Source organism: Oncorhynchus mykiss, chromosome 30 (assembly GCF_057628025.1).
Source record: "Oncorhynchus mykiss isolate SJ-2025 chromosome 30, ASM5762802v1, whole genome shotgun sequence".
Lineage (NCBI taxonomy): Eukaryota > Metazoa > Chordata > Actinopteri > Salmoniformes > Salmonidae > Oncorhynchus > Oncorhynchus mykiss.
In genome coordinates, this window is record NC_143051.1 from 6,298,975 (window position 1) to 6,310,113 (window position 11,139).

An 11,139-nucleotide genomic window follows, 5' to 3' on the forward strand; every position below is an offset into this window, starting at 1 on the left:
ACTGCCAGGAATGATTTTTCATCGAATAGAATTGTGAAAAACACCTTGAGGATTGATTCTAAACAACGTTTGCCATGTTTCTGTCAATATTATGGAGCTAATTTGGAAAAAAGTTCGGCGTTGACTGCATTTTCGGTTTTTTTCTTAGCCAAACGTGATGAACAAAACGGAGCTATTTCTCTTACACAAATAATCTTTTTGGAAAAAATTAACAGTTGCTATCTGAGTCTCTCGTCATTGAAAACATCCGAAGTTCTTCAAAGGTAAATGATTTTATTTGAATGCTTTTCTTGTTTTTGTGAAAATGTTGCCTGCTGAATACTAGGCTTAATGCTATGCTAGGCTATCAATGCTCTTACACAAATGCTTGTGTAGCTTTGGTTAAAGCATATTTTGAAAATCTGAGATGACAGTGTTGTTAACAAAAGGCTAAGCTTGTGTTTCAATATATTTATTTCATTTCATTTGCGATTTTCATGAATAGGCAACGTTGCGTTATGGTAATGAGCTTGAGGCTATGATTACGCTCCCGGATACGGGATTGCTCGACGCTAGAGGTTAACTGACTTGCCTAGTTAAATGAAGGTAAATATATAAATATATATATATTTTGAGAGTTGCTTCCAATAAAGATGTTGGTTGTTTCAGAATCAGCTGGAGGAGTCCAGGCCGCCGAATCAGCTGGAGGAGTCCAGGCCGCAGAATCAGCTGGAGGAGTCCAGGCCGCCGAATCAGCTGGAGGAGTCCAGGCCGCCGAATCAGCTGGAGGAGTCCAGGCCGCCGAATCAGCTGGAGGAGTCCAGGCCGCCGAATCAGCTGGAGGAGTCCAGGCTGTTGCTGCTCAGGATAGTTACTATTACAGTCAGTTCTACAGCTTAATCATTCAACTTTATTTCCATGGTTCTGAATACATTATCATAACAACAGCCAGGGATCTGCATAGTTGTGTTTATTCAAGTGTGTGTGTGTGTGTGTGTGCGCTGTCTACACGTGTTCATTGTTGAGGAAATAACATAGTAGACTTATCTCAGGTAGGTAGGATTACACACACACACACACACACGTTGAGTTTACGTCCACATGTGTATGTGACTGAGGAGAAGTGTTTTGCTCTGCGCTGGGCAGAATAGGATGTATTCCTTTATGTCTCTGAGTGCTGGTTTATTGATGCTACGTGACTGTTTTAGAGAAGCAGGGTTGAATGAGTTCACAAAGCTGTTAGCTCAAGTTCTCTGTGTCCCTCCCTTCCACTCTCTTTCCACACTGTAAACACCCCCCCCCCCCCTCTCTACATCTCCCCCTCGCTCTCTCAATTTTTCAATTCAATTTCAGGGGCTTGTGGCAACAGGTCACAAATCTTGCTGCTGTGATGGCACACTGTGGTACTTCACCCAGTAGATGTGGGAGTTCATCAAAATTGGGTTTGTTTTCAAATTCTTTTGCTGGTCTGTGTAATCTGAGGTAAATATGTGTCTCTAATATGGTCAAACACTTGGCAGGAGGTTAGGAAGTGCAGCTCAGTTTCCACCTCATTTTGTGGGCAGTGTTGCACATAGCCTATTTTCTACCGCGAGCCAGGTCTCTCTCGCCGTTCCTACTCTCTCCTTTCCCCCCCCGTCTCTCTCTCTCCTTTCCCCCTCGTCTCTCTCTCCATTCCCCCCTCTCCCTCTGTCAATATCTCTCTTCATCTTCTCTCCCCGTTTCCCTCTCTCTCCGTTTCCCCCTCTCTCCTTCTCCCCCACTCGCTGTCTCCATCTCCTCCCTCTCCTTCAGCATCTTCCCGTCCCACTCTCTCTCCATCTCCCGCCTCTCTCTCTCTCTATTCCCATCTCCCCTTTCTATTTCTCTCTCTATATCGCTCCATTTCTCTCTCTCCATCTCTCCCTCTCTCTCCACCTGACATCTCTCTCTTTCAATGTCTCCCCCTCTCTCTTTCTCCATATCCTCCCTCTCCTTCAGCATCTTCCCATCCCACTTTCTCTTCATCTACCCCCCTCTCTCTTTCTATCACTTAATCTCACCCCCTCTCTCTAGCTCTCTCTGCACCCCCCCTCTCCATTTCTCCATCTCCCCCTTTCTCTCTCCATCCCCCCCCCTCTCTCTCTCTTCCCCACTTGCTCTCTCTTTCCATCTCCTTCCCCCTCTCTCCATCTCACCTCTCTCTCTCTCCCCATCCCCCCCCCCCTCTCTCTCTCTCTTCCCCACTTGCTCTCTCTTTCCATCTCCTTCCCCCTCTCTCCATCTCACCTTCCCGGGTATCCTGGAAGGACATTGACCTCATCCCGTCAGTTGAGGATGCTTGGTCATTCTTTAAAAGTAACTTCCTCACCATTTTAGATAAGCATGCTCCGTTCAAAAAATGCAGAACTAAGAACAGATATAGCCAGACCTCCAGACCTGACTGCCCTCGACCAGCACAAAAACATCCTGTGGCGGACTGCAATAGCATCGAATAGTCCCCGCGATATGCAACTGTTCAGGGAAGTCAGGACCCAATACACGCAGTCAGTCAGGAAAGCTTAGGCCAGCTTCTTCAGGCAGAAATTTGCATCCTGTAGCTCCAACTCCAAAAAGTTCTGGGACACTGTGAAGTCCATGGAGAATATGAGCACCTCCTCCCAGCTGCCCACTGCACTGAGGCTAGGTAACATGGTCACCACCGATAAATCCATGATTATCGAAAACTTCAAGCATTTCTCAACGGCTGGCCATGCCTTCCCCGCCTGGCTACTCCAACCTCGGCCAACAGCCCCCCCCCCCCCCCCCCCCCGCAGCTACTCGCCCAAGCCTTTCCAGGTTCTCCTTTACCCAAATCCAGATAGCAGATGTTCGGAAAGAGCTGCAAAACCTGGACCCGTACAAATCAGCTGGGCTTGACAATCGGGACCCTCTATTTCTGAAACTATCCGCCGCCATTGTTGCAACCCCTATTACCAGCCTGTTCAACCTCTCTTTCATATCATCTGAGATCCCCAAGGATTGGAAAGCTGCCACAGTCATCCCCCTCTTCAAAGGGGGAGACACCCTGGACCCAAACTGTTACAGACCTATATCCATCCTGCCCTGCCTATCTAAGGTCTTCGAAAGCCAAGTCAACAAACAGGTCACTGACCATCTCGAATCCCATCGTACCTTCTCCGCTGTGCAATCTGGTTTCCGAGCCGGTCACGGGTGCACCTCAGCCACGCTCAAGGTACTAAACGATATCATAACCGCCATCGATAAAAGACAGTACTGTGCAGCCGTCTTCATCGACCTTGCCAAGGCTTTCGACTCTGTCAATCACCATATTCTTATCGGCAGACTCAGTAGCCTCGGTTTTTCTGATGACTGCCTTGCCTTGTCCGGTCCTCTGGCAGTCTCTATGGAGGTGCCCCAGGGTTCAATTCTCGGGCCGACTCTTTTCTCTGTATATATCAATGATGTTGCTCTTGCTGCGGGCGATTCCCTGATCCACCTCTACACAGACGACACCATTCTATATACTTCCTGCCCGTCCTTGGACACTGTGCTATCTAACCTCCAAACGAGCTTCAATGCCATACAACACTCCTTCCGTGGCCTCCAACTGCTCTTAAACGCTAGTAAAACCAAATGCATGCTTTTCAACCGTTCGCTGCCTGCACCCGCACCCGCACGCCTGACTAGCATCACCACCCTGGATGGTTCCGACCTTGAATATGTGGACATCTATAAGTACCTAGGTGTCTGGCTTGACTGTAAACTCTCCTTCCAGACTCATATCAAACATCTCCAATCGAAAATCAAATCTAGAGTCGGCTTTCTATTCCGCAACAAAGCCTCCTTCACTCACGCCGCCAAACTTACCCTAGTAAAACTGACTATCCTACCGATCCTCGACTTCGGCGATGTCATCTCCAAAATTGCTTCCAACACACTACTCAGCAAACTGGATGCAGTTTTTCACAGTGCCATCCGTTTTGTCACCAAAGCACCTTATACCACCCACCACTGCGACCTGTATGCTCTAGTCGGCTGGCCCTCGCTACATATTCGTCGCCAGACCCACTGGCTCCAGGTCATCTACAAGTCCATGCTAGGTAAAGCTCCGCCTTATCTCAGTTCACTGGTCACGATGGCAACACCCACCCGTAGCACGCGCTCCAGCAGGTGTATCTCACTGATCATCCCTAAAGCCAACACCTCATTTGGCCGCCTTTCATTCCAGTTCTCTGCTGCCTGTGACTGGAACGAATTGCATAAATCGCTGAAGTTGGAGACTTTTATCTCCCTCACCAACTTCAAACATCTGCTATCTGAGCAGCTAACCGATCGCTGCAGCTGTACATAGTCTATCGGTAAATAGCCCACCCATTTTTACCTACCTCATCCCCATACTGTTTTTATTTATTTACTTTTCTGCTCTTTTGCACACCAATATCTCTACCTGTACATGACCATCTGATCATTTATCACTCCAGTGTTAATCTGCAAAATTGTAATTATTCGTCTACCTCCTCATGCCTTTTGCACACAATGTATATAGACTCTCCTTTTTTTCTACTGTGTTATTGACTTGTTAATTGTTTACTCCATGTGTAACTGTGTTGTCTGTTCACACTGCTATGCTTTATCTTGGCCAGGTCGCAGTTGCAAATGAGAACTTGTTCTCAACTAGCCTACCTGGTTAAATAAAGGTGAAAAAATATATATATATATATATATATATATATATATATATATATATATATATATATATATATATATATATATATATATAGATCACCATTTCCTCTCTCTCTCTCCATCTCCTCATTTGCTCTCTGTCCATCTCTCCCTTTCTCTCTCTAAATCTCCCCCACTCTTTCTCATTTCCCCCTTTCTCTCTCTCTCATCCTTTCCCCCTCTCATTATCTCTCTCATCCTTTCCCTCTCATCCATTCCCTCTCTCATTATCTCTCATCCATTCCCCTCTCTCATTATCTCTCTCATCCTTTCCCCCTCTCATCCTTTCCCTCTCTCATTATCTCTCATCCTTTCCCTCTCTCATTATCTCTCATCCTTTCCCTCTCTCATTATCTCTCTCATCCATTCCCTCTCTCATCCATTCCCCTCTCTCATCCTTTCCCCCTCTCATCGTCTCACATTCTCTCTCACATGCATACCAGACACTGCCGTCCTCAATAGGGGCTATTTATATAGTCTTCTCTCAACACTCAGCCTATGATGGAAACAGACCACATGAAAACAGAGTGGAGCTCTTTAAACCCAGAACTCTCCAACCTTGTCCTAGTGTGTCAAGTCTGTGTCCTTCTGATTTATTAACAAATATGCTGCTTCTTCTCTCTCTCTCTAACTCTCTCTCTTTTCAATTTAATTTAAAGGGCTTTATTGTCAAGGAAAACATATGTTTACATTGCCAAAGCAAGTGAAATGGTTCAAACCTGTTATGGCTGCAATCCCGATACCGGGATTGATATGACAACTACCAGTGAAAATAGAGGGCGCCAAATTCAAACCACAGAAATCTCATAATTACAATTCCTAAAACATACATGTGTCTTGTATCATTTTAAAGCTTTTCTCGTTGTTAATCCCACCAAAGTGTCCGATTTCAAATAGGCTTTTCAGCGAAAGCACTACAAACGATTATGTTAGGTCTCCACCAAACCACAATAAGCACAGCCATTTCCCAGCTAAATATAGCATTCACAAAAAGCTGAAATAATGATGAAATTAATCACTAACCTTGAAATATCTTCATCAGATGACACTCATAGGACTTCATGTTACACAATACATGCATGTTTTGTTTGATAAAGTTCATATTTATATATAAACATTTTTTATTTACATTGGCGCATTAGATTCACTAGTTTCAAAAACATCCAGTGATTTTGCATAGCCACATCGTTTCAACAGAAATACTCATCATAAATGTAGATGATAATACAAGTTATACACATGGAATTATAGATATACCTCTCCTTAATGCAACCACTGTGTCAGATTTAAAAAAAACTTTACGGAAAAAGAAACGCATGCAGTAATCTGAGACGTCGCTCAGAAGTAAAAACAACACAGCCGCAAAGATGGCGTCAACATAAACAAGAAATTACATGATAAATATTCCCTTATCTTTGATCTACATCAGAAAGCACTCCAGGCATCCCAGGTCCACAATAAATGTTTGTTTTGTTCGAAAATGTCCGTTATTTATGTCCAAATACCTTCTTTTGTTAGAGCGTTTGGTATACAAACGCTAATTCTGGTCAGCGTTATGTCGGACAAAAACTTTTAAAAAGTTGTATTACCGGTCGAGGAAACATTTCAAACTAAGTAGAGAATCAATCATTAGGATATTTTTAACATATAGCTTCAATAAAGTTCCAACCGGAGTATTCCTTCTTGTCTTCGTGAGCAATGGAACGCAAGTGACTACCATGAGGAAAAAGTGGGATCACAAAATGGCTGCTTGATGGACAGCTGATATATTCTGCTCTCATTCACTCTCACAACAACATAAAAGCCTCATTATAATTTATATTGATGGTTGACATCTAGTGGAAACCCTAGGCAGTGCAACATCGTTCATATCTCAAGGGGATTTCTTTGGGGACTCTGGTGAATACGTACAAGCTCAGATTTCTGACTTCCTGTTTTGATTTCAACTCAGGATTTTGCCTGCCAATAGGAGTTCTGTTATATTCACAGACATCATTCAAACAGTTTTAGAAACTTCAGAGTGTTTTCTATCCAATACTAATATTAATATGCAAATATTAGCAACTATGACTGAGGAGCAGGCCGTTTGATATGGGCACCTTTCATCCAAGCTACTCAATACTGCCCCTGCAGCCATAAAAAGTTAATGTGTGAAAGTTACATATTTCAAAATAATATTTTTGAATGTTGTCGAGGAACCCCTGCGCTAGAAACGTTAATAACTGATAAAAATGAGGTGTCCTACGAAATATAAGATTCTGCCCGTATGATCTCATGTATTTTAGGCGATAGCCTAAACAACAGCTATATATTTTGTTTAATGAAAGGCATCATACAGGCAAAAGGCTACAGCTCGCTTCACAAGCTCGCCCAAATGCAGGGAAACTCAAACATATTTTGACGTATTGTACAAACTGCATTTGTTGAGTGTGGGGGGGGGGGGGGGGGGGTCTGTACGCCGTGTAGCACCTTCGCTAATGCGTTTTGCTTGCAGCCATAAGAAGTTAAACAAAAAGTGAAATAAACAATAAAAAGGGAACAGTAAATATTACACTCACACATGTTCCAAAATAACTGTCACACCCTGGCCTTAGTTATCTTTGTTTTCTTTATTATTTTGGTTAGGTCAGGGTGTGACATGGGGGATTTATGTGTTTTTTGCCTGGTCTAGGGTTTTTTGAATGTTTATGGGGCTGTTTCCTTTCTAGGTATTTTGTAGGTCTATGGTTGCCTAGATTGGTTCTCAATTAGAGGCAGCTGTCTATCGTTGTCTCTGATTGGGAACCATATTTAGGCAGCCATATTGTGTGGGTACTTTGTGGGTGATTGTCTTCTGTCTTTGCACCAGATAGGCCTGTTTTGGGTTTCACATTTGTTATTTTGTAGTGTTCTCGTGTATGGCCTTTATTAAAACATGTTGAACTCTAACCACGCTGCATTTTCGTCCTCCTCTCCTTCAACGGAAGAAAACCGTTACAATAACAGAGACATTTCATATACAGTGTTGTAACACAAACTGTGTGCAAATAGTTCAAGTAAAAGGGAAAACCTAAATAAATGTGTTTTTGTTCTTCACTGCCCTTTTCTTGTCTCGCTCTCTCAAACTAAAATAAACAATAAGAATGAACAGTAAACATTACACTCACAGAGTCTCTCTCTCAAACTAAAATAAACAATAAGAATGAACAGTAAACATTACACTCACAGAGTCTCTCTCTCAAACTAAAATAAACAATAAGAATGAACAGTAAACATTACACTCACAGAGTCTCTCTCTCAAACTAAAATAAACAATAAGAATGAACAGTAAACATTACACTCACAGAGTCTCTCTCTCAAACTAAAATAAACCATAAGAATGAACAGTAAACATTACACTCACAGTCTCTCTTTCAAACTAAAATAAACCATGAGAATGAACAGTAAACATTACACTCACAGAGTCTCTCTCTCAAACTAAAATAAACAATAAGAATGAACAGTAAACATTACACTCACAGAGTCTCTCTCTCAAACTAAAATAAACAATAAGAATGAACAGTAAACATTACACTCACAGAGTCTCTCTCTCAAACTAAAATAAACAATAAGAATGAACAGTAAACATTACACTCACAGAGTCTCGCTCTCAAACTAAAATAAACAATAAGAATGAACAGTAAACATTACACTCACAGAGTCTCTCTCTCAAACTAAAATAAACAATAAGAATGAACAGTAAACATTACACTCACAGAGTCTCTCTCTCAAACTAAAATGAACCATAAGAATGAACAGTAAACATTACACTCACAGAGTCTCTCTCTCAAACTAAAATGAACCATAAGAATGAACAGTAAACATTACACTCACACAGTCTCTCTCTCCTTTTTACTTCTTTCCACTTTCCCCTCGCCCTTCCATTTTTTAAATTGTTTTATTCCTGGTTGCTTACTGCTGTGTTGTCGCTTATCCCTGTCTAATGTGTCTGTCTCGCACCAAAAAGAGAGTGGCGAACTGTGTCCTCCCCATAAGGTGTCTGTGTTACACCCTGATCTGTTTCACCTGTCCTTGTGATTGTCTCCACTCCCTCCAAGGTGTGGCTTATTTTCCCCAGTATATTTATCCCTGTGTTTCCTGTCTCTCTGTACCAGTGTATTTATCCCTGTGTTTCCTGTCTCTCTGTGCCAGTGTATTTATCCCTGTGTTTCCTGTCTCTCTGTGCCAGTGTATTTATCCCTGTGTTTCCTGTCTCTCTGTACCAGTGTATTTATCCCTGTGTTTCCTGTCTCTCTGTACCAGTGTATTTATCCCTGTGTTTCCTGTCTCTCTGTACCAGTGTATTTATCCCTGTGTTTCCTGTCTCTCTGTACCAGTGTATTTATCCCTGTGTTTCCTGTCTCTCTGTACCAGTGTATTTATCCCTATGTTTCCTGTCTCTCTGTACCAGTGTATTTATCCCTGTGTTTCCTGTCTCTCTGTACCAGTGTATTTATCCCTGTGTTTCCTGTCTCTCTGTACCAGTGTATTTATCCCTGTGTTTCCTGTCTCTCTGTACCAGTGTATTTATCCCTATGTTTCCTGTCTCTCTGTACCAGTGTATTTATCCCTGTGTTTCCTGTCTCTCTGTACCAGTGTATTTATCCCTGTGTTTCCTGTCTCTCTGTACCAGTGTATTTATCCCTATGTTTCCTGTCTCTCTGTACCAGTGTATTTATCCCTGTGTTTCCAGTCTCTCTGTGCCAGTGTATTCATCCCTATGTTTCCTGTCTCTCTGTACCAGTGTATTTATCCCTGTGTTTCCTGTCTCTCTGTGCCAGTTCATCTTGTATGTTTGGTCAAGTCAACCAGCGTGTTTTTCCCATACAGCTTTTGCTATTCTCCTTTTTCTAGTCCTCCTGGTTTTGACCCTTGCCTGACCTTTCTGCCTGCGTTGACCACGGGCCGGTCTGCCGTTCTGTACCTCCTGGAATCTGATCTGGTTTGGACCTTTTTTACCTGTTCATGACCATTCTCTTGCCTACTCCTTTTGGATGAATAAACATTGTAAGACTCCAACTATCTGCCTCCTGTCTCTATATCTGTGTATCACCTTGTGCCTTGATAGTCTGTAGCTCTGTAGCTCCACCCTGCTGTTTTTCCCCACCAGTTACAGAGTCCAGTGGGGGAGGAGCCATGGCTGGGAATAACAAAAGAAAAGGCTATGTGTAAAGGACAGACGCTGGGAGACGAGAAGCAAGTACAGGGAGTGAATATTTGATTTTAAAAGAAAAAAAAATGGACAGCGTCTGGACTGGGGGAACAAAACGATGTAACGACATTAATCCTGACCTGGGGAACAAACTGAGGAACAGACAGATATAGAGAGGGGCAATCAACAAAGTGAAGGAGTTCAGGTGAGTCCAATGACCGCTGATGTGCATAATGATGGTGACAGGTGTGCCCTCGAGCGCCAGAGAGGGAGAGCTGGAGCAGGCGTGACACCATGGAAGGCAATGGAAGACAATGGAAAACAATAGAAGGCTTTGGAAGGTAATGGAAGGCAATGGAAGGTAATGGAAGGCAATGGAAGGCAATGGACGGCAATGGAAGGCTATGGAAGGCATTGGAAGGCAATGGAAGGCAATAGAAGGCAATTGAAGGCAATGGAAGACAGTAGAAGGTAATGGAAGGCAATGGAAAGCTATTGAAGGCAATGGAAGACAATAGAAGGCTATGGAAGGCATTGGAAGGCAATGGAAGACAATAGAAGGCTATGGAAGGCATTGGAAGGCAATGGAAGACAGTAGAAGGTAATGGAAGGCAATGGAAAGCTATGGAAGGCAATGGAAAGCTATGGAAGGCAATGGAAGGCAATGGAAGACAATGGAAGACAAAAGGCAATGGAAGACAATGGAAGTGTCCTGACAGATATGCAAATGTGCCGACAGCGGGCAGAGCTGAGCACCTCCCGTTTGCAGAGGTGAACTGTTTCAGTGCCAGACATCTACGCACTATAACCTTAGACCAGCAGATGGTGGAGGCGCTGACGTCATTCACGCATTCCTATGGGAAAATCCCCTCAATGCCGGAAGTATGTGAATTTGAATCGAGCCAAATTGCTGAATTTGGGCTGAATGGAACCACAAAATAGCTAAGGATCATGGTGAAAGTGTCAGTAGCTTGCAAAGGATCATGGTCTGTAGTTTTCTCTGTCAGCACGTGGTCCTATGTGAAGACATATGAGGTAGTCAGAATGATCACTATTTAATTAAAAATATACATTTGTAGCTAACTTTAAAATAATTCACTTTGGAGGTCATAATAAAAAATAAAAAAGTGGAGCCCAAAAAATAACAAAAATGTAAAAACAATAATAATTTCCCTTTCTGGCTATCATAATTTATATAGGCTTTCTAGGGCCGACCAGGGCTTTTGGCACAGCTGGGTTGCTATGCAGTAGCCAACCAGCAGAGCTCGTGACTTCACCCTCCA